Source organism: Scyliorhinus canicula, chromosome 8 (genome assembly GCF_902713615.1).
Source record: "Scyliorhinus canicula chromosome 8, sScyCan1.1, whole genome shotgun sequence".
NCBI lineage: Eukaryota > Metazoa > Chordata > Chondrichthyes > Carcharhiniformes > Scyliorhinidae > Scyliorhinus > Scyliorhinus canicula.
This window is the reverse complement of record NC_052153.1, coordinates 107855795-107879170: the sequence shown is the minus strand read 5'-3', so window position 1 is coordinate 107879170 and position 23376 is coordinate 107855795. Positions and strand designations below refer to the sequence as shown.

The window sequence follows — 23376 nt, the reverse complement described above, 5'->3', positions numbered from 1 at the left end:
TACCAAGAAGTAAGGTAAACTAGAGCAGAGAAGTTCAGTGTCAAACCCGATACAGGGAGCAAAATAACAGAAGACAAAAACAGATTAGATTAGGGAGGAAGAAACAGAAAGGAAAAGGGTGGAAATACAATTAAAATTTTATAAATTGACATTTTCAAAATATCCAACAAGTCACTAACTGAAGGAATGAGACTCAACACTTTTTAATGTGTTCTCTTTCCAGCCATGAGAGGTAGATTGGCAATCATTAACAATCATCACATTGTTAAAAGGCTACTTGCAACATTGGCCAGGATTATGTAGCCAAAATGAAGCAGCTACTAGTGGTGTGGAGTGTTACTGCAACAAGTGTCAGTATCTTCAGAAGAGGCAAGGAAATACTTGAAACCAAAAAGCAATTACTTTAAATTCCAGAAAATGGTTTAATATATATTCACATTCTGCTGTGACTGTTATATCACTGACCTCCAAACTAGCAGGCCCTTAATAGTGAATGACTCAATCAGGCACATTAAGTATCTTCTGTACTTTGTACTAAGTGTTTCAATTCAATGAGAATGGATTTGGTTAAGGTGTGCAGCAGCAACATAGAATAATCATTTCCCTTTATTGACTCTGGCAATTTAAAAGCACTTGGAACAAGTAACATGGCAATGAGTAGAAGTATGGTGACCCATCTGCCTCAGTTAGATTAAGTACAATAGGGCACTCTATTTCCATTTTGATTTAGAACACACTCGACGCTATTTACATTGCAAATTGAGAGAATGGAAAATGAGAAAAGGTTAAGCAATGTCAAATAAAAATAAGGATCAGAGATTTCTCATAACAGGAATAATTCAATCATGGGCTGTGAGGCCAGAATTTACTGCACATCCCTAATTGCTCATATCGAAACAGGAGAAGAATAAACAAAATATGACTGCCCGGCCACTGCAGGAATTCTAAACTATGAACCTAATATTTTGTCCCATTGTTAAGGCACTGACACCATTGAATGATCCAAGCTTTAGCTACAAATTAATCTTACCTCATCAGCCTGGCGGACTACTTTTACAAGACCAGTTCGGCCATCCATTTTACTGGCTGTTCGATATTGCTTTCCATTAGATTCAGTGGAATGGAAAATCAGGCTGTGTGTAAAACACTCAGATGATCTCATCTTGCCAGCTTCCTGCTGGGTTGATTGTGTCAAAATCACCTATTTGATTCCCTCGGCATGCCATAAATAAATCGAACCTGAGCATCAACCACCTTGGACTATTCCTAAAAGCTACTCAAAGAATTTCTAGAGCTAAAATTGCATTAAGCATTTTCTCCTGAAGATAGGGCCCAGCATTACCTATTTTGGGGGTTATAAGATCCCTGAATGTTCCAAGTTTGCCAAATGCGACATTGGTACAGTGGTTATCTAGATCGCCTGGCGTCACTGGAAGTATGTAGACGGGGCAAGTCATAATATCGATCAACATTGCTTACCTTCAGGAGTCAGGAGAGAGGCAGGCCTGTGAGGGGAACAATACTCAGCGGCTGATAAATCGAGTGTCAGGCTTTGAGCTTATCACTTACCTTCAGGAGCGGGGTGGATCTGCAAGGAGAACATCACTTTGGAGCAGGTCAGTCAGGCTGTGCACTGAACTTGGAAAGAAGTTCAAAAGTTGAACAGTGACATCACAGGAATCGTGTAAGCTGATTGATGAATATACAACTCCGCTCGAGCGTGTGGTTGGTTAGTATAGAACTCGTAGGGAGTGTTTGTAAATTATCGGCAGTTTTTAAAATTCAGTCATAGGTTGTGGGCGTTGCTGGTTAGACCAGCATTTATTGCCTAAGCCTAGCTGCCCTTCACAAGGTGGTGATGAGCTGCCTTCTTGAACTGCTGCAGTCCGTTATGTGTAGGTACACCCACTGTGCTGCTATGGAGGGAGTTTCAGCATTTTGACCCAGCGACATTGAGGGAGCGGCGATATATTTCCAAGTGGGGGAACCTCTGGGTGGAGGGTCTTCCAGATATCAGCTTCTCTTGCCCTTCTAGATGGTAATGGGGTGGCACAGTGGCACAGCAGTTAGCACTGTAGCTTCGCAGCGCCAGGGACCTGAGTTTGATTCCTGCTTGGGTCACTATCTGTGCGGAGTCTGCATGTTCTCCCTGTGTCTGCATGGGCTCCCTCCAGATGCTCCAGTTACCTCCCACAAGTTCCAAAAGGCATTCTTGTCAGGTGAATTGGACATTCTGAATTCTCCCTCAGTGTACCTTAATAGGCACCAGTGTGGCGACGAGGGGATTTCACAGTAACTTAATTGCAGTGTAACCCTACTGGTGACACTAATGAAGATTATTATTAGAGGTCGTGGATTTGGAAGGTGCTGCCAAAGGAACCTTGGCGAATTTCTGCAGTACATCTTGTAGATGGTGCACACGACTGCCACTGTTCATCAGTGGTGGAGGGTTTGAATGTTTGTGGAAGGGGGAGTAATCAAGCGGGCTGCTTTCTCCTGGATGGTGTTGAGCTTCTTGTGTGTTGTTAGAGCTGGGCTCATCCAGGTAATTGGAGAGTATTCCATTACACTCCTGACTTGTGCTTTGTAGATGGATTTCTACCCTTTGACCTGATCTGGTAGCCATAGTATCAACATGGCTAGTCCAGTTCAGTTTATGATCAATGGTAACCCCCAGGATGATGATTGTGGAGGATTTAGTGATGGTAATGCCGTTGAATGTCAAGTGGCGATGGTTAGATACTCTCTTGTAGAAGATGGTCATTGCCTGGCACTTGTGCAGCACAAATGTAACTTGTCACTTGTCAGCCAAGCCTGGATAATGTCCAGGTCTTGCTGGATTTGGACATGGACTGCTTCATTATATGAGAAGTCGCAAATGTTGCTGACATTGTGCAAACATCCGCAAACATTCCCACTTCTGACCTTATGATGAAAAGGAGGTAATTGATGAAGCAGCTGAAGATGGTTAGGCCTAGGACACTACCCTGCAGAACTCCTGAAGCGATGTCTTGGATCTGAGATGAATGACCTCCAACCACCACAGCCATCCTCCTTTGTGTCAGGTATGACTCCAGCCAGCGGAGATTTTTCCCCTTGTTGCTATATTTATCTGGTTATAAATATGGCAGTCAATATGGTCACCGTCCTTAATCCTAATTACATTTGCTCTATAGTCGCCGGGTATCTTTTGATACCACCACAAGGTTCAAACCTGAATACTGATCAAAGAACCAATACACCAGTTAGTTAGTTCAAAGTCAATACTATTTATTTACACACACAGTAATATCTACTCATGCACAAAATACCACAAACTAAACTATCTCTAATGCTAACGTCTATACTTAACTTCGGGTGCCCACTCAGTCAGAGGAACAATGGCCGTTGTTCAGATCTGAGGCTGTTGGGTTCAAAGAGGTGACAGGAGAACAGCTAAGGTTGTCCGTTTGATAGCGAGCGTTGACCTTGGACTTACTTGCTTCTGGTGCAGCTGGTGGATGGGTCTCTCCGCTTCGAGAGCCGAGTCTAAGAGAGCGATTCTCTCTCGGGGCCTTCTTCTTATACCTGAAGGGGCTTCGCGCGCTTTTGGGCAGGCCTTGAACTTGGCTCCGATAAATTGGGCTGTATCTTGATCACTCGTATTGATCTTGACCAATAAAGGGGTGGGTGCCTGATGGCTGGGCGTGTCCTAGGTGGCCGTTGGCCTTGCTTTGTTTATGCTTTCGGTTTGGGGAAATGGCACCGGGGTGTCTGGAGCTAGATCGGTTCCTTGAGTGTCATTCCTTTGTTCCCGGAGATGGGCCATCAATATGTTAGTTGACCTACAGTTTCAGTCTCGTCTGGGAGTTGCCTTCTCAATATGCATACAGGCTCTGAGCCTGCTTGCTTTCCTAACATTGTCCATATTGTCCTACAGTCATTGCAGTCATCCATTTTGTATTCTGGAAGTGGCCATCACAGATGGCTACACCCTGATTCCCATTGACTCCAGTTTTGCTAGGGCTCCTTGATGCCATACTCAGTCAAATGCTGTCTTGATGTCAAGGGCAGTCATTCTTACCTCTGACATTCAGTTATTTTGTCCATGTTTGTAAAAAGCCTGTAATGAGGTCAAGATCTGACTGAACCTGGCGGAACCCAAACTGAGCATCCTTGCGGAGGTTATTGCCGAGTAAGTGATAACACTGTTGATGAATCTTTCCATCACTTTGCTGATGGTGGAGAGTAGACTGATAGGGCAGTAATTGGCTGGGTTGGATTTGTCCTGTTTCTTGTGTACACGACACATCTGGGCAATTTTCCACATTGCTGGGTAGATGCCAGTGCTGTAGCTGTACTGGATCAGCTTGGCTAGGGGTGCGGCAAGTTCTGGAACACAAATCTTCAGTTCTACTGTTGGAATTGTCATGTGAGAGAATCTTTAAGAAATGGGTGTTTATAAATGGGTATGTATATAAATATCTGTAGTGAGAGTACCTTTAAGAAATGGGTGTTTATTACTGCAGTGATGTCAGAGAGTGGGTGGATCTGGGCTGTCTGTCAGCTTTTTACTTTCGCTTTAGGCTTTTTGCTGCAGGGTGGGTTTGGTTTCATTTTAGTTTTGGAGAAGCTGCAATCACAGCAGGATGTGTGTTAATCTCTGCAAGCTTATGAATGTCCATTTGCTGATTTCAACGTGATAACTGTTATCAGTAGTGAATTTAAACCTGAGATACTTCTGTTAAAAGGTTTTGTTTTACGTCTTATGGATGTTAAAAGGAAAGCTCAAGGATTACTTAGTGTTGTATTCTTTGGGCGTTGTATTTGAATTGATGGTTGCTAAGATGTTCACTGCATGTTTTAAAAAGGTTAACTTGAGTTCATAGAATAAACATTGTTTTGCTTTCAAAAATACTTTTCCATTTCTGCTGTACCACACCTGCAGAGTGGGCTGTGTGCTCCCCATACCACAATCTATTAAAAGTTGTGGGTCAGGTGAACTCCATGATACAATTTAGGGGTCTCTAAACCCTGGCCCATAACAAATTGGGGGCTTGAGGGGGATAAAAGTCTATCTATTGTATTGGCTTAGTAAACTTAAAGACAGTGAGGGGTGAGCATATTGTGGTTGCTTTTCAGGTGTGGTATTTCAGTTTAAGTAGGGAGTGTGTTGTGGACAATGGCTCTTTCAGAGGCTCAGAAATTTTTGGGGGTGGAGACAGTCACATGCAGTACCTTACTGGCAGCATTTAAAGTTGCCTGGGATACAGTTTGACTCATTGGAAATGGCAAAAATTCAGTTACAAATTAGACAATTGGAAAATGAGTAAGAATTAAAGCAGCTTGAATACGGAAGAGAAGAAAAAGAAAGAGAGAGAGAAAAAAAGAAAGAGAGAGAGAGAGGAAAAAGAAAAGGAGAGAAAAGAAAGTAGAAAAGAAAGAATAGCCCGAGCAGAGCAAAAAAAAAGAGAAAGGGAGAGACAGATCAGGGATAAAGATAAAGAGAGAGAGTTTGAACTTCAGAAAATGGCCATGAAACATGACAGTCAGTTAAAATTGGCAGACATAAAGAGAAACGTACAGTTGGATGATAATGGTGAGGATAGTGAGAAAGAGCGCCATAGTCAAAGACTTGGTGGGGATCTATTTAAATATGTCCAAGCATTGCCAAGGTTTGACAAGAAGGAGGTAGAAGCCTTTTTCATTTCATTTGAGAAGGTAGCTGAACAAATGAAATGGCCACAGGACATATGAGTATTACTGACTCAAACAAAGCTGATAGGTAGGGCTAGTGAAGTGTTTGCATCACTAACGGAGGAGGTATCTGGGACGTATGAGGAGGTGAAAAAATGGAGTTTGAAAGGCTCAAACAGAGTAATTTTGATAGGTGGATAAGGGCTTTGAAAATACACCAAACGTATGAAGCTCTCGGAGAAATTATACTTTTGGAGGAATTTAAAAATTCAATTCCTGATGTAGTGAGAACTCATGTGGAAGAGCAGAGGGTTAAAACTGCGAGATTAGCAGCAGAAATGGCAGATGATTATGAATTAGTTCACAAATCAAAGCTTGGTTTCCGTCATCAGTTTCAGCCTGTGAGGGATAGAAACTGGGGGCATGAGAAATACTCAAGTGGTAAAGGTAAAGGTGATCAGATGGGAGATAATAAGGAGAGTGTACCTCAGACTAAAAAAGAAATCCAGGAGAGTGGAAAAGAAACAAAAAGATTTAAATGTTTTCCCTGTAATAAATTAGGCCATGTAAAGTCACAGTGTTGGTGGTTGAAGAAAAGCACTGGGAAGGCTGACGTGGTGAAACAGAATAAGATAGTGGGGTTTGTTAAAGTGGTAAAGGAAAGCACAACTGAAGCAAAGCAGGTGCAAAAGATTGTACCGCCTGATCAAGAGGTAATTGATAAGAAGGTGCCAGATGTCTTTAAAGAATTCACTTGTGTGGTAAAGTTTACTCACGTGTATCAGGAGGAGCAGGTAAAGAAGTTACAATTTTAAGAGATACGGGAGCTAGTCAATCTTTAATAGTAAGAGATGAGGAGTTATGTAGTTTGGGAAGAATATTGCCAGAAAAGGTGGTAATATGTGGAATTCAGGGTGAGAGGAGTAGTGTTCCATTATATAATGGTAAGGTTGGAAAATCCAATGAAGAGTGGTGAAGTGGTAGTAGGAGTAATAGAGAAACTATCTTGTCCAGGAATACAGTTTATCTTGGGTAATGATATAGCTGGATCGCAGGTGGGAGTGATGCCTACTGTGGTTGATAAACCAGTGGAAAATCAGACAACTGAAGTGTTGAAGGACGAATATCCTGGGATTTTTCCGGATTGTGTAGTAACAAGGTCGCAAAGTCACAGGTTATGACAAGAGGAGAAATCAAAGAGTGAAGATGGAATTGAAGTGCAATTATCAGAAACAATTTTTGATCAGATGGTTGAAAAAGAACAAGAACAGGTGGAGGATGAGGCGGATATTTTTAGTTGAGGAAAATTGGCGGAGTTATAACAGAAAGATATGGAAATAAAACATATGTATTAGAAAGCATAAACGGAAGAGGAATCTCAGTGTATACCAGAGTGTTCTTACTGTAAAAGTGATATCTTGATGAGAAAATGGAGACCTTTACATATGCAGGCAGATGAAAAGTGGGCAGAAGTTCAAGTAGCATTGCTGGTAGGGTATAGAAAGGAGGTGTTGCGAGTTGCACATGAGGTACCGGTGGGAGGTCATTTGGAAATAAGGAAAACTCAAGCTAAAATACAAAAACATTTTTATTGGCCTGGACGACATAAATATGTAGTTAAATTTTGTCAATCATGTCACACATGTCAAATGATAGGAAAACCTCAAGCAGTGATATAACCAGCGCCTTGAATACCCATTTCAGCATTTGTGGAAGCCTTTACAAGGGTGCTAATTGATTGCGTAGGACCGCTTCCTAAAACAAAAAGTGGGAATCGATATATTTTGACTATAGTGGATATGTCTACTCGGTCTCCAGAGGCCATTCCAGTACGTAACATTACAGCTAAAAAGATTGTGGAGGAGTTACTTCAATTCTTTACTAGATATGAACTACCCACAGAAATACAATCTGATCAAGGATCAAATTTTACTTCAAGGTTATTCAAAGAAGTTATGGATATCTTAGGAATAAAACAATTTCCATCAACTGCATACCATCCAGAATCACAGGGAGCGTTAGAAAAGTGGCATCAGACATTAAAGACAATGTTGAGGGCTTATTGTCAAGATTATCTAAGGATTGGGATAAAGGAATTCCATTTGCACTGTCTGCAATTAGGGATGCACCTAATGAGTCAACCAAATTCAGTCCTTTTGAACTAAGTTTTGGTCATGAGGTAAGAGGACCACTTTAATTGATTAAGGAAAAATTGGTGCGTGAGAAATCAGAAATTACTTTATTGGATTACGTGTCAAAGTTTAGGGAACAATTAAATAGAGCAGGTAAATTGGCTGGACAACATTTAAAAGTTGCACAAAATGTGATGAAACGGGTGGCGGACAAGAAATACATAGTTCGTAGTTTTGCCAGTGGAGATAAAGTTTTAGTATTGTTACCAGTGGTAGGTGAACCTTGAAAAGCAAGGTTTGTGGACCTTATCAGATTGAAAGGAAATTAAGTGAGGTGAATTTTGTGGTTAAAAACACCAGATAGAAGGAAGACTCACCCAGTGTGTCATGTGAATATGCCTAAAAGGTACTTTGAAAAGGAAGGAGAGAAAAAGGAGGAGGTTGTAATGATTCTAACTCAAAGTGGCGAACCAAATCCAGATGACTGTGAATTTGACATACCTCAAATTAAATTGGAAAATGAGGATGATCTTAAAAATTGGGATAAATTGTTGAGTTACCTTTCAGAGGAAAAACAAACTGACCTGAAAGAGTTATTGATAGTATATGGACAGGTTTGTGGTGATAAATTGAGAAGTACTAAAATGGCTATCCATGATGTAGATGTTGGAAATGCTGTTCCAATCAAACAACATCCATATAGATTTAACCCTTTAAAATTGGCACAGGTTAACAAAGAGATTGAGAGTATGCTTAAAAATGGCATAATTGAAGTGGGTTGCAGCCAATGGAGCTCACCCATAGTGATGGTACCTAAAATAGATGGTACCCAACGGTTGTGTGTGGACTAAAGAAAGGTTAATGCAGTTACAAGAACGGACTCTTATCCTATCCCACGTTTGGAGGATTGCATTGAGAAAATGGGACAATCAGCTTTTATTTCCAAACTGGATTTACTTAAAGGTTACTGGCAAGTACCTTTATCCGAAAAGGCAAAGGAGATTTCAGATTTTGTGACTCCAGATGGTATATACCAATTCAAAGTTATGCCATTTGGCATGAAAAACGGCCCAGCCACATTTCAACAGTTAATTAACAACGTCATTTCAGGATTACCCAATTGTGTGGTGTGCATTGACGATCTGGTAATTTTCAGCCAGACATGGAAAAAACATTTAAAACATCTGATGGAGTTATTCGATTGACTTCAGGAGGCGGGTTTGGTGATAAACCTAGCCAAAAGTGAATTTGGAAAAGCCCAAGTCACTTTCCTTGGCCATACAATCGGACAGGATCGAATAGTCCCACGGGATGTGAAGCCAACAGTTATTGAGGAGTTTTCAATACCCTCAAGATGAAGGGAAATAATGCGATTTTGTGGCATGTGTGGATTTGATCGAACATTTGTGAAAAAGTTTTATAGCGTAGTTGCTCCACTGATAGACTTGCTGAAGAAACGTCAAAAGTTTCAGTGGACAGCGGACTTTCAACAGGCATTTGACTACCTGAAAGCTGTGATAACCAATGCTCCTGTGTTGGAGAATTACAAGGGACTCTGTGATCAGATTGAACTAAAGTATCTGACTTTAAAGTGAAATGCCGAGGCGTAGAGAAATGGATGGATCATGCCGAGACATCCTTGTTCAAAAAGACTGTCAATCGAGAAGGATTCCAGTTGGAGGAAGAAGAAAAAAAATGGACTGTATTATTATACCTGTTTGCATGTGTTGTATTTTTTAAACGGAAAAGTATATTTAATGTGTGCATTTCTTAAAATATAGTATAAAGGTGAAAAATGAAACCATCTTGAAGTTGATGGTTTATTTTTTTTTCTTGGGGGGAGGTGTCATGTGAGAGTACATTTAAGAAATGGGTGTTTATAAATGGGTATGTATATAAATATCTGTAGTAAGAGTACCTTTACGAAATGGGTGTTTGCTACTGCAGTGACATCAGAGAGTGGGTGGCGCTGGGCTGTCTGTCAGCTTTTTACCTTTGCTTTAGGCTTTTTGCTGCAGGGTGGGTTTGGTTTCATTTTAGTTTTGGAGAAGCTGCAATCACAGCAGGATGTGTGTGAATCTCTGCAAGCTTATGAATGTCCATTTGCTGATTTTAATGTGATAACTGTTCTCAGTAGTGGAATTAAACCTGAGGTGCTTAAAATGTTTTGTTTTAAGTCTTATGGATGTTAAAAGGAAAGCTCAAGGATTATTTTGTGTTGTATTCTTTGGGGGTTGTATTTGAATTGATGGTTGCTAAGATGTTCACTGTATGTTTTAAAAAGGTTAACATGAGTTCATAGAATGGACATCGTTTTGCTTTCAAAAATACTTTTCCATTTCTGCTGTACCACACCTGTAGAGTGGGCCGTGTGCTCCCCATACCACAATCTATTAAAATTTGTGGGTCAGGTAAACTCCATGATACAATTTCGGTTCTCTGAACTCTGGCCCATTACAGAATATTGTCAGGGCCTTTAGTCCGCGCCATATCCAGTGCCTTCAGCTGTTGCTCGCTATCATGTGGAGTGAATCATATTGGCTGAAGACTGATTTCTGTAATGCTGGGGACTCCGGAGGAGACCCAGATGGATCATCCACTCGGCACTTCTGCCGGAAGATTGTTACAAATGTCTTTTGCACATTTGCGTTGGGCTCCTCCATCGTTGAAGATGGGGATATTTGTGGAGCCTCCTCTTCCTCCAGTGAGTTGTTTAATTGTCCACCACCATTCAGAGTTTGATTTAGCTGAACTGCAGATCTTAGAAATGGCGTATTCATTGCAGAAACACTTTTGCACTGTATATTACTTGCTGCTTATGCTGTTTGGCACACAATTTGTCCAGTGTTATAGCTTCACCAGGTTGGCACCTCATTTTTTTGGTATGCCTGATGTTTCTCCTGGCATGTTCACCTGCATTCATTGAACCAGCGTTGATCCCCTGGCTTGATGGTAATGGTAGAGTGGGGGATATACTGGGCCATGAGGTTGCAGGTTGTGGTTGAATACAATTCTGCTGCTGCTGATGGCCCACGGTGCCTCATGGGTGCCATGTCTTGAGTTGCTACATCTGTTTGACGTCTATCCTATTTCACTCAGTGATTGTGCCACATATCCTGATGGAGGGTATCCCCAATGTGAAAACGGGACTTTGTCTCCACAAGGACTGTGCGGTGACTGTGCGATATTGTCATGAACAGATGTATCTGCAGCAGACAGGTTGGTGAGGATGAGGTCTTGTATATTTTTCCCTCTCGTTGGTTTCCTTACCACCTGCTGCAGTCCTAGACTAGCAGCTATGTCCTTTTGGACCCAGCCAGCTCGGTTTGTGGTGGTACTACCAAGCCACTCTTGGTGATGGACATTGAAGTCCCTTCGCCAGAGTATATTCTGCACCCTTGCCACCCTCAGTGCTTCCTCCAAGTGGTGTTCAACATGGAGGAGTACTGATTCATCAACTGATGGTGGATAGTACGTGGTAATCAGCAGCAAGTTTCCTTCCCCATGTTTAACCTGAAGTCATGAGACTTCATGGGTTCCAGTGTTGATGTTGAGCACTCCCAGGGCAACTCCCTCCCAACTGTGTATCATTATTCCGCCACCTCTGCTGGGTCAGTCTTGCCAGTGAGGCAAGGCATATCTAGGAATGGCAATAGTCGTGTCTGGAACATTGTCTGTAATGTGTGATTCTGTGAGTATCACTATGTCAGGCTGTTGCTTAACTAGTCTGTGAGACAGCTCTCCCAAACTTTGGCATAAGCCCCTGAATGTTAGTAAGGAGGACTTTGCAGAGTCGACAGGGCTGGGTTTGCCGCTGTCATTTCCAGTGTCTGGGTCCATGCCAGTTGGTCTGTCCGGTTTCATTCCTTTTTTGTGATTTTCTTATAGCTAAGGGAAGCCAGCAAAAGGGAACTAAGTAACTGGTGAGTCTGCTGCTTTATTCTGTGTAAGTGATAAGTTTTAATAATTTTATACAATCAATGTTTGAACGACAGGGCGAGCCACAGGTAAAGTAGCAGACAGGTGCGTAACTGGTGCGTAATTTTACTTTCTCACCTCCTATAAATAGCTTGTAAAGTAAAGGTATGGCAGGGCAGCTTGGCCACATGGAATGCCCATTCTGTTACTTGTGGGAAGTCACGAACACTTCCTGTGGTCTGGATATCCACATAGGTAGGAAGTGTCACCAGCTGCACAAACCTCACAATGCCAGCGACAGCTGCAGTCACTTTGATGCATCCGGGAGGCTGGAATGCTTATGGATAGCATATTTAGAAAGTGGTCCCATCACAGGTTAAGGGAAAACAGGAAGAGAGGCAGTGAATGACCACCAGACAGTCTGCAGGGGGTGCAGGAGTGTCCTACGAGCACCACGTTCACTAACTGTTTTTTTCCATTTTAGTGGTGATGGTTCTTCAGAGGAATGCAGCCAGAGCTGGTCCTCTGACACTACAGAGAAACAGTTGGCCGATCAGTGGAAAGTCAAAGTCAGTTGAGACCCTCTAGGCCTCAGCTCTCCAGAGAAAGGCTACTGGTCATCAAAGACAAGAAGGTCGATAACCCCAGAGGCTGCCTCCGCCCATGCTGCCGATGTACCAGCAGCACCTAGACATAATGGTAAGTCTAGAGAAATGAAGATATTTTGAGCACAAGATGTTGCACAGGAGAAAATTGTCACTGTACAACCTATAAATGTATTCACACTTGCACTAAATAATGTCTACTGTTATCTTTCATTTGACTTTGATCGGCCTCCCCACCCCAATCATACCCCGCACACCTCCCGCAACACTCACAGTTTGGCGCAGTGTGTAGCAGGGCCTTTCACAGCCTCGCGCAAGCACTCCCCCACACACGTGGATCCTCTCTTACACCCATCTCACTGTCCAGAGCTTTTCCACTTCTGCAGTTTTCTTTCAATTATTCATCCGCACCTACCGGTATCACCAGCCACCCACTGCCATGCAGCATCTGTGTCCGCCCAATACGTGGCTCTGATTACTTTTGCTTTTGAAAAGATGGTGATCGTATGGTTATTGATCAGCTCCCTCCTCATCTCCCCTTCCCTTGTCACCCATGTCCTTCTTCCAACATCATTACCTTCCACCACCCCCCCCCCCCCCCCAACCCACTGGCATCACTTTCGACATTCCCACCGTTACCCTACAGCCCCAACCCTTCTCCTTCACCAATGTCCAGGTGAGCCGGTACATTCCACACCTCACTGAGCACCTCACCTCCATCTACATTGAACTCCCTGACCCACTTCCCACCCCAGTGTCTGTGTCTGCCTCCGAGACCCCACCAACCACCGCTAACGCCCCTTCTGCCACTACCAATGCACCCACAGCCTCCCACCCTACTGACTCGCTCTGACCCTTCTCAAACTCATCATTTTGTCCTTCCAAACTCACCCTAAATTTGTTCCTCTTGAGGCAGATATTGGCTCTGCAAGCCCCTCCTTTGCACATTCACTTGGAAATTCCATCTCCCCCCATACTCCCTATGTAATCCCCCACTCCTTCATCTTCCCTCACTCCTTCCTCCCCCACCATTCATTCAGTTATCCTTACTCCTTCCCTCCCCGGTCACCCTCATCACTCTGAATATCCCCCAACTCTTTCTTTCCACAAGAAGACTACCACCACCTCTACTCCTTCACCCTGCCAAGTGCCCTCACTTACTCCTTCCTCTGGTGTTTAGAAGAATGAGAACTGTCCTCAATAAAGTGTACAAAATTCCTACAGAGCTCGACAGGGTAGATGCAGGATGTTTCCCTGGCTGCAGGGTTTTGACACAGTCTCACAATAAGGGGTAGACCATTCATTTAAGATTGAGGAGGAATATCTTCACTCAGAGAGTGGTGAATTTCTAGAATTCTCTGTCCCAAAGAGCTGTCGAGGCGCAGTCATTGAGTATGTTCAAGACTGAGATTAAATATTTAAAATATTAAAGGCATGAGTGGATATGTGGACAGATATAGAAATCTCAAAACTGAGCATAAATGATGCACTGTGAATCATCAGCAGCAAACAAATTGTATTCAACTACAGATAGGCTGGTTTAGCTCACTGGGCTAAATCGCTGGCTTTTAAAGCAGCCCAAGCAGGCCAGCAGCATGGTTCAATTCCTGTACCAGCCTCCCCAGACAGGTGCCGGAATGTGGCGACTAGGGGCTTTTCACAGTAACTTCATTGAAGCCTACTCGTGACAATAAGCAATTTTCATTTCATTTAATTTTCATATATAAACTCGGGAACCAGCAAACGTTACCATAAAGCCAGGGATCAGCCCAGGCTAAATGATGAGCGTTGGAGAACATGCCAGGCATGCCTAAATAAAAAGGTGCTGACCCGGTGACGCTGGATGATAGGACTACCTGCATGCCAAGCAGCAGAAGAAGCATGTGATAGACAGAGCTAAGCGATCTCACAATCAATGGATCATGGATCGAAGCTCAGCAGTCCTGCCACATCCAGTCATGTTAGATGGTGGATAATTGAACAATTAACTGGAAGAGGAGGCTCCACAAGCATTCTCACTCTCAACAATGTGGAAGCCCAGCACATCAGTGCAAAAGACAAGACAAGCATTTGCAACCATCTTCAACCAAGTGAGTCATTGAATCATAGAATTTACAGTGCAGAAGGAGGCCATCCAGCCCATCAAGTCTGCATGAGCACTGACAAAGAGCACCCTGCTCAAGCCCAGGTCTCTACCCTATCCTCGTAACCCAGTAACCCCCACTTAACCTCTTTTCTTTGGGCACTAAGGGAAATTTAGCATGGCCAATCCACATAACCCGCACATCTTTGAACTCTGGGAGGAAACCGGAGCACCCGAAGGAAACCCATGCAGATATGGGGAGAACGTGCAGACTCCACACAGACAGTGTCCCAAACTGGGAAACGAACCTGGGACCCTGGAGCTGTGAAGCAACTGTGCTAGCCACTGTGCTATAGTGCTGGCCCTCCTCCTCAGGACCCTGACATTATAGATGTTATTCTTTGGCTAATTCAATTCACTCCACATGATATCAAGTAATAGCAGAATGCACTGGATAACGCAAAGGTCATGTGTTCTGGCAGCATTCCGACAGTTGTACTGAAGGATTGTGATACAGAATAAGTCGCACATCTAGCCAAGCTGTTCCTGTACTGCTACTGGCATCTCCCCAGTAATGTGAAAGTTGTCCAACTATGTCCTGTCCATACAGCAGGGCAAATCCAATCTGCCCGATTTCTATCCCATCAGTCAACTCTCAATGATCAACAAAGGCAGCATGGTAGCATTGTGGATAGCACAATTGCTTCACAGCTCCAGGGTCCCAGATTCGATTCTGGCTTGGGTCACTGTGCGGAGTCTGCACATCCTCCCCGTGTGTGCGTGGGTTTCCTCCGGGTGCTCCGGTTTCCTCCCACAGTCCAAAGATGTGCAGGTTAGGTGGATTGGCCATGATAAATTGCCCTTAGTGTCCAAAATTGCCCTTAGTGTTGGGTGGGGTTACTGGGTTATGGGGATACGGTGGAGGTGTTGATCTTGGGTAGGGTGCTCTTTCCAAGAGCCGGTGCAGACTCGATGGGCCGACTGGCCTCCTTCTGCACTGTAAATTCTATGATAATCTATGATCAAAGGTATCGTCAACAATGCTATCAACTGACACAGCAATAACCTGCTCACTGATGCCTAGTTTGGGTTCGGTCAGGGCAACTTGGCTCCTACCCTCAATACTGCCTTTGTCCAAATTCGTAAAATAAGAGCTGAAGTCAAGAGATTAAGTGAGAGTGACTGCCCTTGACATCAAGGCAACGTTTGACTGAATGTGGCATCAAGGAGCCGTGGTGAAACTGGAATCAAAGGGAATCAGTCGAAAACGTCTCCAAGGGTTTGAGTCATACCTAACACAAAGTAAAATGGTTATTGTTGTTAGAGGCCAATAATCCCAGACACAGGACATTGTTGCAGGAATTCCTCGGGCCTAAACATCTTAAGCTGACCTTCCCTCCGTCATAAGGTCAGAAATGGGGATATTCATTGTTGATTGCATTTTTCAGTACAATTCACAACTCCACAGATACTAAAGCAGTCCATGCAGCACAATTGGTACAACATTCAGGCTTGGGTTGATAAGTCGCAAGTAGCATTTGTGCCACACAAGTGCCAGGCATTGACTATATCCAATAGGAGACAAGCTAACCATCTCCTCTTGACATTTAATGGCATTACCATCACTGGATGCCCCACCATCAACATCCTGGGGGTTACCCATTGATCATAAACTGAACTGGACCAGCCATATAAATACTGTGGCTACAAGAAAAAGTCAGAGGCTGGGAATTATGTGGCAAATATCTCACCATCCGACTACCCAAAGCCTGTCCATCATCTACAAGGCACAAGTCAGGGATGTGATAGAAGACTCATCATTTGCCGAGATAAGTGCTACTCCAACAGCACTCAAGAAGGTTGACACCATCCAGGACAAAGTATCCAGCTTGATCAGCCCTCCATTCACCACCTTAAACCTTCACTTCTTTCACAACTGGAACACAGTGGCAACACTGTGTGCCATCTACAAGATGTACTGCAGCAATTTGCCAAGCTTCCTTCAACAGAACCTTTCAAACTTGCAACCTCTACCACCTCGAAGAACAAAGGCAGTAGACACATGGGAACATCACCACCTGAAAGTTCCCCTCTAAGTCACACACAATCTTGATTTGAAAAACTGCCGTTCCTTCACTGTCACTGGGTCAAAATCATGGAACTCCCTCTCTAAGATCACTGTGTGTGTTCCTGCGCCACATGGACTGTAGACGTTTAAGAAGATGACTCACCAAGACAATCTCAAGAGGGATTAGGGATGGGAACAAATGCTGGAGCAACTAGCTCAGTTCCCATGTATAACTAAAAAAAATCCTCAGCTCGATTCCACAATCATCACACAGGATGTTTGTCCTGAAATGGGGCAGGTCTGGAGTCAGGTGGGGAATTTTAAACTGATGGCTGGCCTGCTGGATTGCCAGCACCATCCCACCCCTGAGCCATTTCCTGAAAACTGAATCGGGAATGGAATGGCACTCATCTGCAAGTGGTAAGTAACTTGTTAAAATAATTCAAAGGCCAATTGAGATCAATGATCGGAGGCCAACTGGAATTTTCCTGCTGCGCCATTAATTATGATCATGGCTGGTCATCCAACTCAGTAACCTGTTCCAGCTTTCCCCCCATGTCTTTTGATCCCTTTAGCTCCAAGAGCTATATTTAACTCCTTCTTGAAAACTTGTAATATTTTGGTCTCAACTGCTTTCTGAGGTAACGAATTCCATAGGCTCACCACACTCTGAGTGAAGATGCTTCTCCTCATCTCTGTCGTAAATGGTTTACCCCATATCCTTAGACTGTGACCCCTGGTTATGGACTTGCCCACCATCAGGAATAGCCTTCCTTTCTCCATGGGCACCATGTGCTATTTATGATGCTCTCCACCTCACAGATCCTCCACAGTGTTCACAGCCACAGCTCTAGTTCTGAAACCTGTAATTCCAGGAGTTACAGCTGGATACACGTCCTGTATACATGCTGGCCACGGGCAGTGGAAATATTATTGGTTTCCCACATAGCGCAGGAGGTGCACAGCATGGCCTTGAGCTCTCCTGTCTTAGCCCTTTAAATTAAACATTTTAGATGATACTGAAAATCAAATAATATCAATTACTCTAGGACCCTTCTTCCCTGGTCGTTGTCACGACAGATTATAACCCCTACAAACAATGGACCATAAAATATAGACCTTACAAACTATAAGTGAAATAAGTAAATACTTATCTGACCATACTCAGCTGCTTTCATTTACCTCACGTCACTTTTGAATCCTGATGCCAGTACAGGAGCTCCAAATCCAAGCTAGCTCTTCACTCAGTCTCGTGCTCTGCTTTCAGTCTCGCTCTTTCTCATGACCTTTTATCCTTCCATCGCCACTCTCAGCTTCACTCATTTGCAAGTTCTTTTATCCTCCGGGCTCTTCTCTCAGTCTCACTCTTTCTCGCACTGTTTTATCTTCCGTCTAGGCCTTGGTCTTTCTTGCGCTCCTTTATCCTCCTGGTTGCAGTTTCAACCTCGCCCTTTCTCACACTCTTTTATCTTCACAGCTCCGCTCTCAGTCTCGCTCTTTCTCGCGCTCCTTTATCCTCGCACCCCCCACCCCGGTTCTGCCTATCCTCCACGTGCTACCCATGTAGCTGCAGTTTGGCTGATGGAAGACTGCTGCCTTTCAATGGAGGGAAATGTAGATTGCCCCGGATGATAACTTTGAAAGACTTTGTGTTATAGAGCTTGCTTCAGACTGTTCCATCTGGGTCTGGGAAGCAGCATCCTGGGATTGTTTAGCTGATGGGCAACGGCACAGATACTGGCAGTGGCAGAGGAGGAAAAATGAATGCTCTCTTTCAGAGAGCAGAGATCTCCTCCAAGGCCCACTGTCACTCTTATGGGGTACTGCATCAGTGATCCTAGTGAACTGTTGGAGAGAGATTACTATGACACTCTGGAATTCCGTTTGATCACTGTGATCCATAGCCATCGTGGGAACAGTCTGAAGTGTTCAAATTCTAGGAGGCTGCTGCATGTACTATAATGGAAGCTGAAACATCTGGCATCAAATGCAGCATCATACTTGGTTCCATGAGTAGCTAATGGCTTTAGCGACTAGTTTCATACTGGAAACATGGGCTCTAAGCTGGGTGCAAAGCCCTAGGAAATGTTGGTGCTAGTCTGCAGCAGACCTCATGTGTGCCCTTCACCCGCACACCCACCTCCTCCCCTCCCCGTGCCCTCCCACCGGTGAACTGGCACCACTGCTTTCCTTGTCTCTCTTGCCCTGACTGCAGTACACTTCTGCCCTCTGCCTCACAACATGGAGATCTAATTTCTACGCTGTCCCTTAAAATACCCAATGTTTCTGAGATGATGGGGGCAGGTGTGAAATTGGATAATGGTGCTGTGACTTAATCATAACTATCTTCCTGTTTTCCACAACTACCTGGGAAGTTTACAGTTCTTGGCTGTTGAAAATAAAAAAAGGACACAGGTTGGTTTGTAGGTTGAGGTGAGGAGAAAGTAAGAGGTGGATGCTAACTTCATCTGTAACTTGTAAACCAGAAGAAAGTTAAAGATGAGGGAGAAGTGGATTATGTGAGGGAGGATTAGGCATGAGCAAAACATTATTTTCAATGGCTTCAGTCCCACTGGTGGCCACTTCCTCAGCAATGGTCTTCCCCATAATGGTCAGGACCATCTTTGTCATGAGGTCAGAACAAGGAGATATGCCTTTCTCCCTCCACTTGGTTGATACTGCCTTCAGTTGTGCATCACCTTCTCCTGCAACAGAGAGTGAGTGACAAGAAGCCTGTTTGGATGATATGGCTGTCACCAGGCAGTGAGTCCAAGCTGTGAGACATGAGTGTGAATATTCGAGCAGTGCTAAGTGTGCAAGGATGAGGTGAAGCATAGGTTATATAGGTTTATAGTTAAATATTGGTTTGAGTCATGATTGATAAAGATCGTTGGGAGGTGAGTGATGTGGGTGTGGTGAATGGAGCAGCGGCTGAGGCTAGTAACACAACTAATAGGAAATGGAATTTGAAAATGCATCCATTGACCTTGAACACTCGGATGAGGTTATTAATCTTCTTCTGGCACTCTGTCCAGATCCTTGGAGCTACACAGTTGGCATTGACCTCAGAGGTGACTGTTCTCCCGGCCTTCTCGTCAAGTGGCTGAAGAGCCTCCTGCTCCCCCCAAGGATACAGGACATCGGCTGTAACTGTCATGTCCAATTATAATCTAATCTAATATCGAACATATAAAATACTAAAACAAATTTTTTGCTGTAAATTATCCTGTAAAACTTTAACCCAAAAAACGAATGTGTGAATTTGCTCATATGCAGGAGCTATATCTTCCTCTGTCAAATGTAATTATCTTGTGAAAGAAGATTTATGATTCAATTATGACTCAGTTCAATTCACCAACTACACACAATAAAATAATGCAATATAAAGGCACACTACTACAATGGATTGATTAGTCTATAAATCTAAACCTAATTTGTTTAGTTAATTACAACTAATTTCAGTCCATTTTCCAATGTAAGTTGCTCATTTACAATGATGACCTGTCCATAAAATGAAGATTCAAAGGTGCTAACAAGCTAAAGGCTATTGACATCATGTTCTGTGTACCATAAATTACCATATTTATAACAAAGGCAGAAATCTGGTCACAAAACTTGTCAGAGAAGTGGAATAGAAATTGAATTATAACCTGACAAGAAGTGAAAGAAAGAACAAAATTATAAGAAGTTATATTTTCCTCTTCAAGTTTCTCCCTCAATTCTCCCCTGAAGACAAACTCCTTTATGGTTCTGCCTGCACAGAGAGCAATATATTTTGAGTACATTGTCCAATATTCAGGTACGAACCTTGATATAGTGAATACTTTAGGCTATCTGACTGCAGGACAGTGGAGACTTAAAGGGTGGGATTTCGATTACCAGGTTGGAACCACGACATTGCAATGACTTCATGTCCTGATCCCACACCATGCTTTGGTGCACCATCTTCAACAACAAGGAGGTCGGTGTCACCAGAAACATTGGGCAAACGTTCCTTGCAAAATCCTGCACCTGCATATACCTAAAGGCCTCACCCCATGGAACTTCTCCGCCAACTCTTCCAAAATCGTGACCAATCCTTCCAGAAATAAGTCCATCATTTCCACACACCCCCGCTCCTCCCATCCCCAACATCGAGCATTCGGTCTCACTGGCTCAAACACATGGGCCGGGATTCTCCCGTACCCGGCGGGGCGGGGGGGGGGGGGGGGGGGGGGGGGTCCCGGCGTGTTGGAGTGGCATGAACCACTCCGGCATAAGGATGCCCCAAAGGTGCGGAGACTTCCGCACATTTAGGGGCCAAGCTCTCACATTGATGGTCTAGGCCCGTGCCGGAGTGGTTCCCGCTCCGCCAGCTGGCGTGAATGGCCTTTGGCGCCATGCCAGCCGGGGCCGAAAGGACTTCGCCGGCCGGCGTAAGTCCGTGCATGCGCCGGGGTGTCAGCGGTTGCTGACGTCATCCCGGCGCATGCGCAGGAGAGGGGGTCTCTTCTGCCTCCGCCATGGTGAAGACCATGGTGAAGGCAGAAGAAAAAGAGTGCCCCCACGGCACAGGCCCACCCACCGATCGGTGGGCCTCGATCGCGGGCCAGGCGACTGTGGGGGCACCCCCCGGGGTCAGATCGCCCCGCGCCCCCCCCAGGACCTCGCCGCCCGCCCGCGCCGCCAATCCCACCGGTCAGGTAGGGGTTTTGATTCCCGTCGGAGGGAGAGGCTTGTCAGCGGCGGGACTTCGGCCCATCGCAGGCCGGAGAATTGCCGCGGGTGGCCCGCCAACCGACGCGGCGCGATTCCTGCCCCCACCAAATCTCGGGTGGCGGAGAATTTGGGACACGGCTGGGGTGGGATTGACGCCGGCCCCGGGCGATTCTCCGACCCGGCGGGGGGGTCGGAGAGTCCTGCCCATGATTCTCCCAAATCGGCTCAGCCTCGACTCTGCCCCTAACTTAAAATATTTTTCCCTCAATTTTCTCAAGTTTCTCCCTCAATTCTCCCCTGAAGACAAACTCCTTTATGGTTCTGCCTGCACAGAGAGCAATATATTTTGAGTACATTGTCCAATATTCAGGTACGAACCTTGATATAGTGAATACTTTAGGCTATCTGACTGCAGGACAGTGGAGACTTAAAGGGTGGGATTTCGATTACCAGGTTGGAACCACGACATTGCAATGACTTCATGTCCTGATCCCACACCATGCTTTGGTGCACCATCTTCAACAACAAGGAGGTCGGTGTCACCAGAAACATTGGGCAAACGTTCCTTGCAAAATCCTGCACCTGCATATACCTAAAGGCCTCACCCCATGGAACTTCTCCGCCAACTCTTCCAAAATCGTGACCAATCCTTCCAGAAATAAGTCCATCATTTCCACACACCCCCGCTCCTCCCATCCCCAACATCGAGCATTCGGTCTCACTGGCTCAAACACATGGGCCGGGATTCTCCCGTACCCGGCGGGGCGGGGGGGGGGGGGGGGGGGGGTCCCGGCGTGTTGGAGTGGCATGAACCACTCCGGCATAAGGATGCCCCAAAGGTGCGGAGACTTCCGCACATTTAGGGGCCAAGCTCTCACATTGATGGTCTAGGCCCGTGCCGGAGTGGTTCCCGCTCCGCCAGCTGGCGTGAATGGCCTTTGGCGCCATGCCAGCCGGGGCCGAAAGGACTTCGCCGGCCGGCGTAAGTCCGTGCATGCGCCGGAGTGTCAGCGGTTGCTGACGTCATCCCGGCGCATGCGCAGGAGAGGGGGTCTCTTCTGCCTCCGCCATGGTGAAGACCATGGTGAAGGCAGAAGAAAAAGAGTGCCCCCACGGCACAGGCCCACCCACCGATCGGTGGGCCTCGATCGCGGGCCAGGCCACTGTGGGGGCACCCCCCGGGGTCAGATCGCCCCGCGCCCCCCCCCAGGACCTCGCCGCCCGCCCGCGCCGCCAATCCCACCGGTCAGGTAGGGGTTTTGATTCCCGTCGGAGGGAGAGGCTTGTCAGCGGCGGGACTTCGGCCCATCGCAGGCCGGAGAATTGCCGCGGGTGGCCCACCAACCGACACGGCGCGTTTCTTGCCCCCACCAAATCTCGGGTGGCGGAGAATTTGGGACACGGCTGGGGTGGGATTGACGCCGGCCCCGGGCGATTCTCCGACCCGGCGGGGGGGTCGGAGAGTCCTGCCCATGATTCTCCCAAATCGGCTCAGCCTCGACTCTGCCCCTAACTTAAAATATTGCCGGAAATGCCTCCAGGGCGGCACAGGAGCAGAGTGGTTAGCACTGTTGCTTCAGAGCTCCAGGTCCCAGGTTCGATTCCCCGCTGGGTCACTGTCTGTGTGGAGTCTGCACGTTCTCTCCGTGTCTGCGTGGGTTTCCTCACCGTCCAAAGATGTCCAGGTTAGGTGGATTGACCATGCCAAAGTGCCCTTAGGTTAGGTTATGGGGATAGGGTGGAGATGTGGGCTGAAGTAAGGTGCTCTTTCCAAGAACCGGTCTATACTCGTTGGCCGAATGGCCTTCTTCTGCATTGTAAATTCTATGAATCTATGATCTTCAGCGTGGCCTTACACCCGGACTACCCAAATATTTCCCAGATGCAAAAGGAAGCGCTGCCGTTGCCAGCCCCCTCAAACTGAACCTAATACATGAACCTGCCTCCATCCTCACCCACCTTGCCTTTGGCTCCCTACCCCAACCACACACCTTCTCTGTGTTCGCTGCCCAATAATAATACATCAAATTTGTCAATGTCAATCTCCCCAATTGTATCCCTCGCTGAAGCACCGTCTTCTGAATTCTTGCTATGTTACCTGCCCAGACAAATTGATATTCGAAAAATTCAAATGATAAAATCAGCCGTTCCACCCCCATAAGAAACACTTTTGGCAAGAAGACCAGTAAATACTGG

At 45.4% G+C, this 23376-nt stretch overlaps 1 long non-coding RNA gene across 1 annotated transcript in view; it reads left to right on the top strand.

Annotated features, from left to right (window-relative positions):
- LOC119970436 overlaps positions 1–23376 on the top strand; it is a 147434-nt gene that overhangs the window by 68866 nt on the left and 55192 nt on the right. The window contains exon 2 of the long non-coding RNA XR_005461615.1: positions 12211–12425. This is a non-coding gene — a long non-coding RNA (uncharacterized LOC119970436). The remainder of the gene's footprint in view (positions 1–12210; positions 12426–23376) is intronic.